We start from the raw sequence: 10,429 nt of genomic DNA, 5'->3' as shown, positions 1-10,429 counted from the left end.
TTTGGTTAACGTTTGTTCAAATTTCAATTTACTAATTGCTTTTGGTGTCTCAAAGGACAACCAGTTTATGTCCCCCTGCACCCCTTCATTTGCCCCTTGCGCCGTTGTAAAATATTTAGTTTCGATTGAGTGTCTCAACCAGGGATGGGCAAAATACATGCAAATATGTATCAAAATACAAATACAAAATACTTCATCAAAAATGTATTTAATTACAAATCTAATTCCATTTCCAAAAAAGCATTCATGTATTTGGTTTCCTCCAAATACTTTCCAAATACATTCCTCAAAATTTGCGTCAGCGACTTCAGGGCGCCTGCAACGGGCTTCTGGGTATCTCATTTTAATTTTGCGTCGCACACTCGGGAGTTAATGTGCGAGGCTCTAGTGAAGTAATAGAAATATAATTACAAAAAAAAAGTAATCAGCTTGGACGTAATAGGCAAAAAAAGTACAGAGCTTCAAGCAGCTTTTTTTGTCGATTACATTTAGGTATAAACCAACAAAGAACCGAGACGACCAAGACGCGCAGCACTAGCTAGCGAATTTTTTATTGTTGCAACTCGCACCAGTTACGAAAATCTGGACGACCCGCGCATTTAGAATGTTCCAGGCAAAAATATGGATGAAAATCAGGCTGGAAAGCATCACAAGTTGTCACAGGTACTTATTTAGCCAGTCTGCCTGTGAACGTCGATTTCGTCACTATTCTTGCCCTGGACCATCACCGTAATCACGAAGTCACTAAACGCGTGTGCTTGATTGAGAGAAAGTGCATTCGGTGCAGAACGTAGTTTTCTTCCTGCTTTGGACAGTGCATTTAAAATGAAGCCGGAGGAGAAAAAGAGAAAAGCCCCATGGCCGAATAAAGGATGAAGACTATACCTTACAACCACATTCATAAATACAAAACTTATCGGGACAATAAATTTGAGGGAGGTATTTTCGCCCACAAAATTGTATTTAGTTACAATTGTATTTGAAATACCCACGTTTTAGTATTTAAATACACACGTCAAATACATTACCCAATTTGTAATTAAATACAAATGCAAAATACACAAAGTATTTAAAATACGTATTTAAAATACTTGTATTTGAAATTTTGCCCATCCCTGCTCTCAACTAATGCAGAGGACCCCATCGCCAAAATATATCCTAGGCACAATAGTAGTTTCCTAATGCACCCAACCACTTTATATCAATTATACATCCACAATGCCATGAGTTTTGTAATAGCTAAATTAATTTCTGCGTACCTATATAGAGGTTTTTTTTTTATTCTTACACATTTGTTAAAAAAAAAAAAAAACGTGAAAGCTACACTAATGCGGTTTGTGCAGGTTGATTATACGGCGAGGCGGACAGTATGTGGGTGGATAATCTCTACGATAAGTCGGCTAATTAATTAAAATTCGGTAATTAACTTTTTAATTACTGAAAATAAGCATATGGTTTCAATTTGAAACTTGCTGAGCACCATCGAAAACCCCTAAATTAACTAATTTCAGCAGGATATAACGCCGGGGCAGCGTTTTACGGCGTTCTGTAAAAACGCTCTATTTGGACGGGTTTCTAGTTTTCGGTTTCTTATAGCCGATTCACACGACGGACCAAATCGCGATTTTCGTCCGCGGACCGTGTACCACGTGACCGGCACGTCACCGATTCCTGCGATCCGCGCCTCCTCCGCGGAGGCGCGGACTGATAAAGTCGAGCGCCTTTTTCACCCGCGGACGTTTGGCGGCAGACTGACTTGGAAAGCATTTAGTCTGGCAACGGTAGATGGTTTTCTTGGTAATTTGCTTCTGTGCGTTCAAAACAAAAATGGCGCGTCGTTGCGTTTTGTGCGTTTGTTGGTTCATTTTGTCGTACGATTCTTGGTTCCACGCGTGAAAGAAACTCCAGAAACTTTGTCCGGCTGACGCGACGCAGGTTCCGGTGCTCCTCCGGGTCCCTGTCAAGAAGCTCCCGTGAAAACTCGTCTAGCAGGCCGCGATAATTCTTGCACGTCCAATCAGGATTTCACCGAGCAAGCCCTCTCTTGTGAATGTGGTGTGCTTGAGTGTTGTGCACGAGCGCGGAGTGCGTGAAGGCATCTCCAAACGCCCCTCCGCGAGCCCAGAAGTTCGTCGCGTCTACGCCGAAGCTTTCTCGGGCAGGATCGTGCCTGTGTCCAGGGCCGTACCCAGAAAAAAATTTCGGGGGGGGGGGGGGGGGGGGGGGGTTTCGGGGACAACGGCGGCCATTTTGAAAATGTCTATTGTCTTATTTTCGCCTATGAATCATGTGCATCGGTGGCATATAATGGAGAGTTATAGCAAACCGGAGAACCGGTCCCGGTTTGGTACCCGGTAGCCGACCGGCGCCACTGCGCGTGCGCAGAGGTGGAGATTAAATCGGCTGGCTACAAGTGCACCGACCAGGGCCGTACACAGAAAAAAATTTCGGGGGGGGGGGTCAGAACCCCCTATCCCCCCTTCCCCCCCTGGTTACGGCCCTGCCTGTGTCACTGTCATGCTTTGGGTTAGTAAAGTTAGTGGCGCTTCGCGCGAAGCCTGTCCCGGTGTTGTGTTCTCGATCTGTACGTAGCAGCGGCGTACGATTCTTCATCGCGGTAGCAACCGTCGATTTCTCTCTTGGACAACGGTGCTACTGTGCGATGTTGGAGTTTCGCGGCACTGTGGGGTGCGAACAGGTTCGGTCCGTCCTCACTGGCGTCTGCTCGTCGTCTCCCTCGTGTGGATGCGCTTGGGAGACGGACGAACCGCGGATATGTCGTCACGTGATCAATCCGTCCGCGGATCAGTCCGTCGTGTGAATCGGCTATTATCGGAGCGCATCTACGCGCCCGCGATTTTGCTCCCTGGTGCTTTTCGGAGCGAAGCCACCTCCTCGCCTCCCTCGTAGAATGGAGGGAAGTAGGGCGCACGCGTGTTGCGCGTCTCAGTCACTGGGGAGCAGGACCGTGGGCGCGGTGATGCGCTCCGATAAGAAACCGAAATCTAGAAACGCGTCCAAATGGAGTGTTTTTACAGAACGCTGTAAAATGCTGCCCCGGCGTTATATCCTTCCAAAAATAGTTGATTTAGTGGTTTTCGATGATGCTCTTCAAGTTTCTAGTTGAAACCATATGTCTATTTCCACTAATTAAAAAGTTAATTAACGAATTTTAATTAATTAGCCAACTTATTGCAAAGATTAGCCACTCACATAATGTCCGCCTGGCCGTATAACCCACCTGCAGAAACGGCATTAGTGTAGCGTTCACGGTTTTCTTTAAACAAATGTGTAAGAATAAAAAAAAAACACCCTTTATATTCCCTTCATGTTGGTCTTTATGACGACCTCACGTTTTAAGCCATAACTCTAGATATTTTAATTTGTTTCGACTCGGTTTATTGTAATGAGTTGTATTTTCGTCGGTTGTGTTTTTTTGTTGTGAAACACCATTAGTTCATACTTGTAACTACAAAAGCTCAGGCCATAGATGCCCACTTTCTCTCCACGTATAACAGGTAGTGTTTTGAATATCTTACACGAGTGCTCGTATTGTCGAAAATGTGTCCTCCGTTGGAAGCTATGATTCCCGCACAATGGGCGACACTAGCGTGAGCTCATTACGTTCGATTGGGCCTGGACTGGTTGAGGCCTCGTGCAGGGGAAGCAAAAGTCACGAGCTACCGCTTGCGCCCCGTGTACATTACGCGGTGTCAGTCGGAGAACGAAATGTTATCACGTTTTATAACTGTCCCATGACAAGCCTTTCCGCCGGTGCAATGATTGAGCGTCGGGTTCGCATTCTGAAAAATACCGCGATTGAATTTCGCTCAGGGAAATTTTTGTGCTATCTTCTCAATTTATCTACTTCACTTTCTGCCGCGCATACGAATTATTTTCGTTTCACACAACCCACGTTTCCCGGGAGGTATGGAACTAATTGGCTCTAATCACTTCGTGCAATAAACCTCGCGCCATCCCGCAACTAGCGTTACTAGAAGAAACAGCGAATTGGGAGCGTGCATCGTGCAGTCTTAGTTGCACGACAGTCCTCAAAAAACTATTCCACTGGGACCGGAAATGACAAATCGGGATACAATCTGCAGAACAAACAAATGAGCTAGACCAAGTCCGTCCTTTTGAACAGAACAAAACAAATATTTGAGATTGGTGCCCTCTCATCTTGAGCCACGAACAAACACTGCGAACACACTCTGTACTTTTTGAACACTCACTCTCGACATCCACAACACTTGAAGGAAATGCCACACCTCAGCCACAAAAACAAGTTACAAACCGTTGAGCGAGCAAATGAAAAAATCCGACCACCTCAATTTGTTTCAATTTATTTTGCCTCGTTTCCACCCTCCAGTATTCTGTTGTTTCTCGAGAATGCTCAAGGGGCACTCTGAGATACTTGGTGAAAAAAACATTAAACTAAAATATAAAGAAGTAATAAGGAGTCCTTTCTTAGCTATCGTTCCAAAACCCCACACGTTTGTCGCAGTTTATGACACCACCCGACAATCTCCGAAACAAAGCGACATATTTCTGAACCACGCTAACTCACGGCGTTATGGAAGTATAATGGATATGAAGTGATTAGGAGTATATGGAAATGAATTTTTGTGTCTGAACTATGTTTGGCACTGGGGCGCTGCGCAATGAGGTCAGAGGTTCAATCAGGATCGAATATTTGACAAAGGGGTATGGGCAGGTTGACGTCAACACACCAAATAAGGGGTACAAAGGGTACACGGGTTGGCAGTGCTTTGAGAGCAAAGATGCAATTAGTAAACTGAAAGTTGAACAAAAATTTAAACAGAAATGGGAAATACGTAGTGGAAATCCTACAAAAAAACAAAAAAAACATTTAAACCAGACGGGTGTCAAATCGGTCGACCCGTTTGTAAATCGGCTGTACTGGTGAAATATCAAGATTTTTTGACCGACTAAAAACCTACATTAGAACGAAAAAAAAAGTTTGAGCAAAACGATATGTTCTTGCTTTTAGCCGAAAAAAGACCGACAAAGACGCAGGGATAGTTTAGCTGCATTGTACATATCCCATCGACCTCGCCTGCTGTTAAACCTCTACGTCTTTTTTTTTGTTTTTGTGGGGCTGTGAGCACGGGCGGCGGCAGGTTGAAGGAAATCACCCATACGAAAATGGTCGATTGACGTCCATGGAAAATCCTATGGTGAGCTATCACCTTCTATGGCCATCTATGGTCAACCATAAGAAACCATAAGACACGCTATAGGTACCTATAGAAAAATCTGTCTTCAAAGCTATAGAACCTCGACCATTCTAATTTCTATAGCTGAATATGGAATAATCTATGCCTATGCAGCTATAGACCGGCGACTATTCAATATTCTTTAGCGAGCTATAGAAATATGTATGCTCTTAAGGCTATAGATTCGCGACTGTTGAATGCGCTTTAGCCGGCTAGAGAGCGGTGTATGTCCCTAAATTTATAGACTCGCGACCATTGAATTTACTTTAGCCGACACTATAATGTATTATGTCGCCAAAGCTATAGGTCTCCGACCTTTCAATGTGCTTTAGCCGGATATAGAGTGGTGTATGTCCCTAAATCTATAGAATCGTGACCATTTAATTTTCTTTAGCCGTCTCAGTAGTGTTCTATGTCACCAAAGCTATAGCATCCGACCTTTGAATGTGCTTTAGCCGGCTATAGAGGTGTGTATGTCTAAAGAACTATAGACTCGCGACCATCCAATTTTTTAGCCGTCTAAAATGGGGTTTTATATTGTTTAGAGTAAAGACCCGCGACCCTTTTTTCTTTTTCTTTTTTTTACTGCAGACGTAGGAAAGTGGAAGAGAGTCAATCATGCGCTCGATCGGGGCGAGAATTTTCTTTAGACAGTTTAACAGGGCGTACGTCGCCGCGGCTAAACGCCCGCAATCACAAAAGCGTCTTTAGCTGCCTATAAGAATATTTCAGTTTTGCCGGCTGCTTTCTTTCCGGATCGCCTTATTTCGGCGTTGACGTCATCTCAATCTTCCGTTTATTAGTTCCAATTATCTGTCTTTTTTAGTGTATTTTGTAAGTATATGTATTTCGTAGCGCGCTTTCTACTTTGTCTGTGTGAATGCCATGTTTGTATTTCTTTCTGCCTGCTTTATAAATATATTTAAGGTTTTTTGGTGTATATTACGTCGCTCCTCGACGGGGCGTCAACGAACATAAAGCCGCTGCTTACGCCACTTCGGAGGTGAGCTCTACTCTTGCCACGACAGTCTGTCGCGCTATAACGTCGTCAATTGGACTCAAATAAAGTTTTGAGAGGGCTTTTTTCGAATGCAGGTGCACATGTCATCGGTGTAGGTAGAGCAACGACGTAGCAATCGCGACGAGAAAGCTGACTGCGCCTCGATCTGGCCGGCCGCGCTCGCTTTGTGGAAATGTGAGCTTGGCACTCTCGAGCAGCGTTAGCTTACTGAAGATGCAAGACACTACTTTGCCGTCGCGAATCTTTTGCCCTTAGAATGGCTGCGAAGCCGCTCCAGCGCCCGGCGTATCCTACGCAGCGTCCTCCAACAACCGTTCGCACGGCATCGGAACCTTCCATCTCCGAGCGCCGGCGGTTCGTCGTTGCGGGGATCATGTTCGCGGAGGTTCATGTTCGCGGAGTTTCATGCTCGCGGGGGCTCATAAAATGCGCCCATTCAAGTCGCGACGATAAATCGCTGGCGCTTGCAGATTGCAAATAGGCTCCAGAAAGGTTGCGATGCTGCGCCGGCGGTCGCTGACAGGCGCTGCTGCCTAGCGTACACCGAGCACTGGAACGCTTTCCCCGGCGTTCGCAGGGCAAAGATTCTCAGCAACAAAGCAGCGTCCTGCATCATTAGCAAGCTAACGCTGCTCGAGAGTCCCACGCTCACATTTTATCAGAGCGAACGCGAACAGCCAGATCTGATTAGATCGGAGCTCTGACTAAACCATTGACACAGTTCTCTCGAGAATTCATGAGCGTTAAATGAACGCGCCTATAGCGCTATAGAGTGTTGTGACAAAAGAAAAGCTTATCCCGGCAGGGCGTAAGCAGCGGTGCAATGTCCGTCGACGTCCCGTGTCGAGAACGGCGAACTATAAGCAAAGACACAAGTTAACAGCCGAAAAAAAAATATATATCGTTAGGCACGTGCTACCCTAGGTGCGTCCTATTATCTCTCTGTTCTGAGAATTCCACAAATCAGCAAGCGCTGTGGCTAAATTTTCTTCGTTTTCTTCAAAGTATGAGACACCAAAGTCGTTGGAGCTTCTTAAAGCACACAGCACCACCATGTGTCATCGTGGTGCGCAGAGATTGTAATTGACGACAGTGCTATAGACTGAACTCAGGCATGGTAAAGTATTACGGCGAAAATTTCTTCAACCATGCAATCAGAAACGCCACAACGATGCAAAGATTCCTAAAATTGAAGTTAAAAAATTCGAACCTAACAGTGAACACATAATTTAAAATTGCTTGGTAAAAAAAGAAAAAAAAAAAGAATATATATATATATATATATATATATATATATATATATATATATATATATATAACGGGCATGGTGACGGGAGGCCGAAGGCGTGGGTATAAAACTGAGAAGAAAAAAACCCTTAGTGAAAACAGCAACAACGGACGATTTAATCTTCGACGTTTCGGCCGGAGTCCGGCCTTCGTCAGGAAGACGGAGTCCGGCCTTCCTGACGAAGGCCGGACTCCGGCCGAAACGTCGAAGATTAAATCGTCCGTTGTTGCTGTTTTCACTAAGGGTTTTTTTCTTCTCAGTTTTATATATATATATATATATATATACATATTTATTTATTTATTTATTTGCGGACATCCTGCGCAAAAACAAAAGTATTCGACATTAATTTTTCATTTTAAAACATTATGTGGGTTACATGGCGTAACAATATGATATCTTCAAACCTGTCCCGTTTTGGGTCAGTTTTGGGCAGTGCAGCTTTGGAAGTCCGAAAGCTGGCCTTCATGGAGCTGTCCTGTTCACTCGGTAGGGACAGCAGAGTAGACGCTAGGCGTGTTTCAGGTCAATCGTGTCCCCGGGTAGGGTCACGTGACAACAGTCTCGAAGCTGTTGATAACGCTGAACACGGCACCTGCCTTAAGCCCAAGGCCACACATAGCATCCACTGCCGTATCAACCTTGGGTTGAACTGTCAACAGGATATAAGTGACGCATTCTCTCGTTGTGTTCATTGTTGGTATGCCCCTGAAGATTAGTCTTTGTGATCGCACCCCCGTTCTGGCCTTGAAGGAGCTCTGTTTTTCAACTCATCTGTTTTCTTTCTTTCCCTAAGCTGAAAGCATTGTAGAAGGTGCGGACTCGGCGGACCAATCAACCGTAGACTTCTCATCGCTTCACTCCGCTCTCTGTGTGCATGTAACGAAAGTAGCGTGATGACTTGGCTTGACGGATGCCGCATTAGCCGTTGCCAATCCGGGAATGCCTGTTTGAAGACCTTGTTTCGCGTGTCATGCAGCCCGTGGGGCTGCTGTAAATTTCACTTCTATGGTAAATGGCATCTCGATTGAAAAGTCGTACCCGTATGTCCGCAACAAGCGGTTTCTTCGAAGAAGCTCAAGACATTCTTGTGATGCGTTCAGTGTTCAGTTTGGCAAATGAGTGCTTGTGCAACATCGCGGTGAATCTTCACGGGTCTCTTCTTTCTCGGTTTTGTGTTAGAGTGGTGTTACGCGAATAGCACGCTGCAGAGGCATTTCGTCACGCCTGTATTCCTGAGGCGCGTGCTCGCCTACCCAGCCCACCGGTTCACGCCACTTCTTGTCGAGCCTGCAGCTCATTAAAAAAAAGAACATTTTGTGTTGTTCATAAACATCACGTGTTGATGAAACGATCTGTCGACGAAACGTCGTTCGATGAACTGATTGCAGCGCCAATGAGAGGCAACTGGCACTAGAATTTCGGGGAAGGGGGAATTCGGCCGGCTGCCGCAAAACTTGTTCTTGCGGCAGCCGGCCGCAAGAATATATTGGTTTGTAATATTCTCAATTGTATAACAGCTCAGCAGCACCTCTTCACATCTTACAGATTGCTTAGACCCGTGCCACACGGGCAACTCGAATGGCATCTACAACGAATGACATCTGAACGATCGGCCAATCAGCGCGCGACACTCCGAGCGTGGGGCGTTCCACGCGCGACAAGTCGCGAGCCGATTCGTTGATCACACGAATGTCATTCGTTGTAAATGGCATTCGAGTTGTCCATGTGGCACAGGTATTAGTTTGTGCTCGTCTACAGAATGGGGTGTGTGTAATAAACTTCTAGGAGATTTGACAATAATTCCTTTTGCCTGTTTACCTGTGCTTTTGCAAACACCTGGGTGAGTACCAGACACGTAGCCAGGATTTTGTTTCGGGGGTGGGGGGCGTCCATGACAAAATGCTGTATGAGGGGGAGGGGGAAAGGAGGTCCCAGCAAATTGCAAGAGCTCGGGGGGGGGGGGGGGGGGGCGCGGGGGGGGGGGGGGGCCCATGCCCCCCCCCCCCCCTGGCTACGTGCCTGGTGAGTCCATTTGTTTTTTGTTGTTAATTTTTCGTTGAAACGTTAGCTCTTTGTTTTAAATGGGGTTATGCAGTTCGACACGTCTTACAAGTTTTTTTTTTTAAAGATGTACAGTTACCACAAATAATTTGTTCACATTTTATGCGAATGCGGTAAAAAGAAAAACTACAGGCAGCTATAGCATGATGTAAAAAGACCCATAAGACGAGCTATAAAAGAAGCTATAGCAAACCATTCAGAGAGCAATAGGCGGCTAAAGAAACCATAGAAAAAGCCAAAGGCTGCTATAGTACGGTGTCTAAAAAGATTCATAGAGTAAGCCATAGAGATCTCTATAGCAGGCCGTACAAGAAGCTATAGGCGGCAAAATGAACTCTAGGAAATGCCATAGGCAGCTGTAGCGCGATGGGTATAGAGAACCACAGGACGATCTATATAATGAGCTTTAGCGGACCATACAAGGTGCAATAGGCGGCTAAAGAAACCATAGGAAAAGCCATAAGCAGCTATCGCACGTTGTCTAAAAAGATCCATACACTAAGCCATAGAGATCTCTATAGGAGACCATACAAGGAGCTATAGGCCGGGGAAGACGACGACGACACCGTTCAGGGTAACCCCGTTTTGGTTCTTCCATAATTATACTTCAATAGCCTGTAAATTGAGCTCCTCATATCAGATTATCACGATCCCCTACGATCCCCTACCACCAGAGAAGCATACGATCCATATGCACAAGGGCCTCCATCGAGGAGGCGAGAACATCTGCAGAAATGTCCGCCGCGGAACCGAAGACACAGATTGCCCTTGAACCAGACAAAGAGCAAGCAAGTCCATGCACGTTTCTGAAAAATG

Source organism: Ixodes scapularis, unplaced genomic scaffold (assembly GCF_016920785.2).
Source record: "Ixodes scapularis isolate PalLabHiFi unplaced genomic scaffold, ASM1692078v2 PGA_scaffold2__306_contigs__length_199485367, whole genome shotgun sequence".
Classification (NCBI taxonomy): Eukaryota; Metazoa; Arthropoda; class Arachnida; order Ixodida; family Ixodidae; genus Ixodes; species Ixodes scapularis.
The sequence above is the reverse complement of the archived record's forward strand: the minus strand, read 5'-3'. Positions refer to the sequence as shown.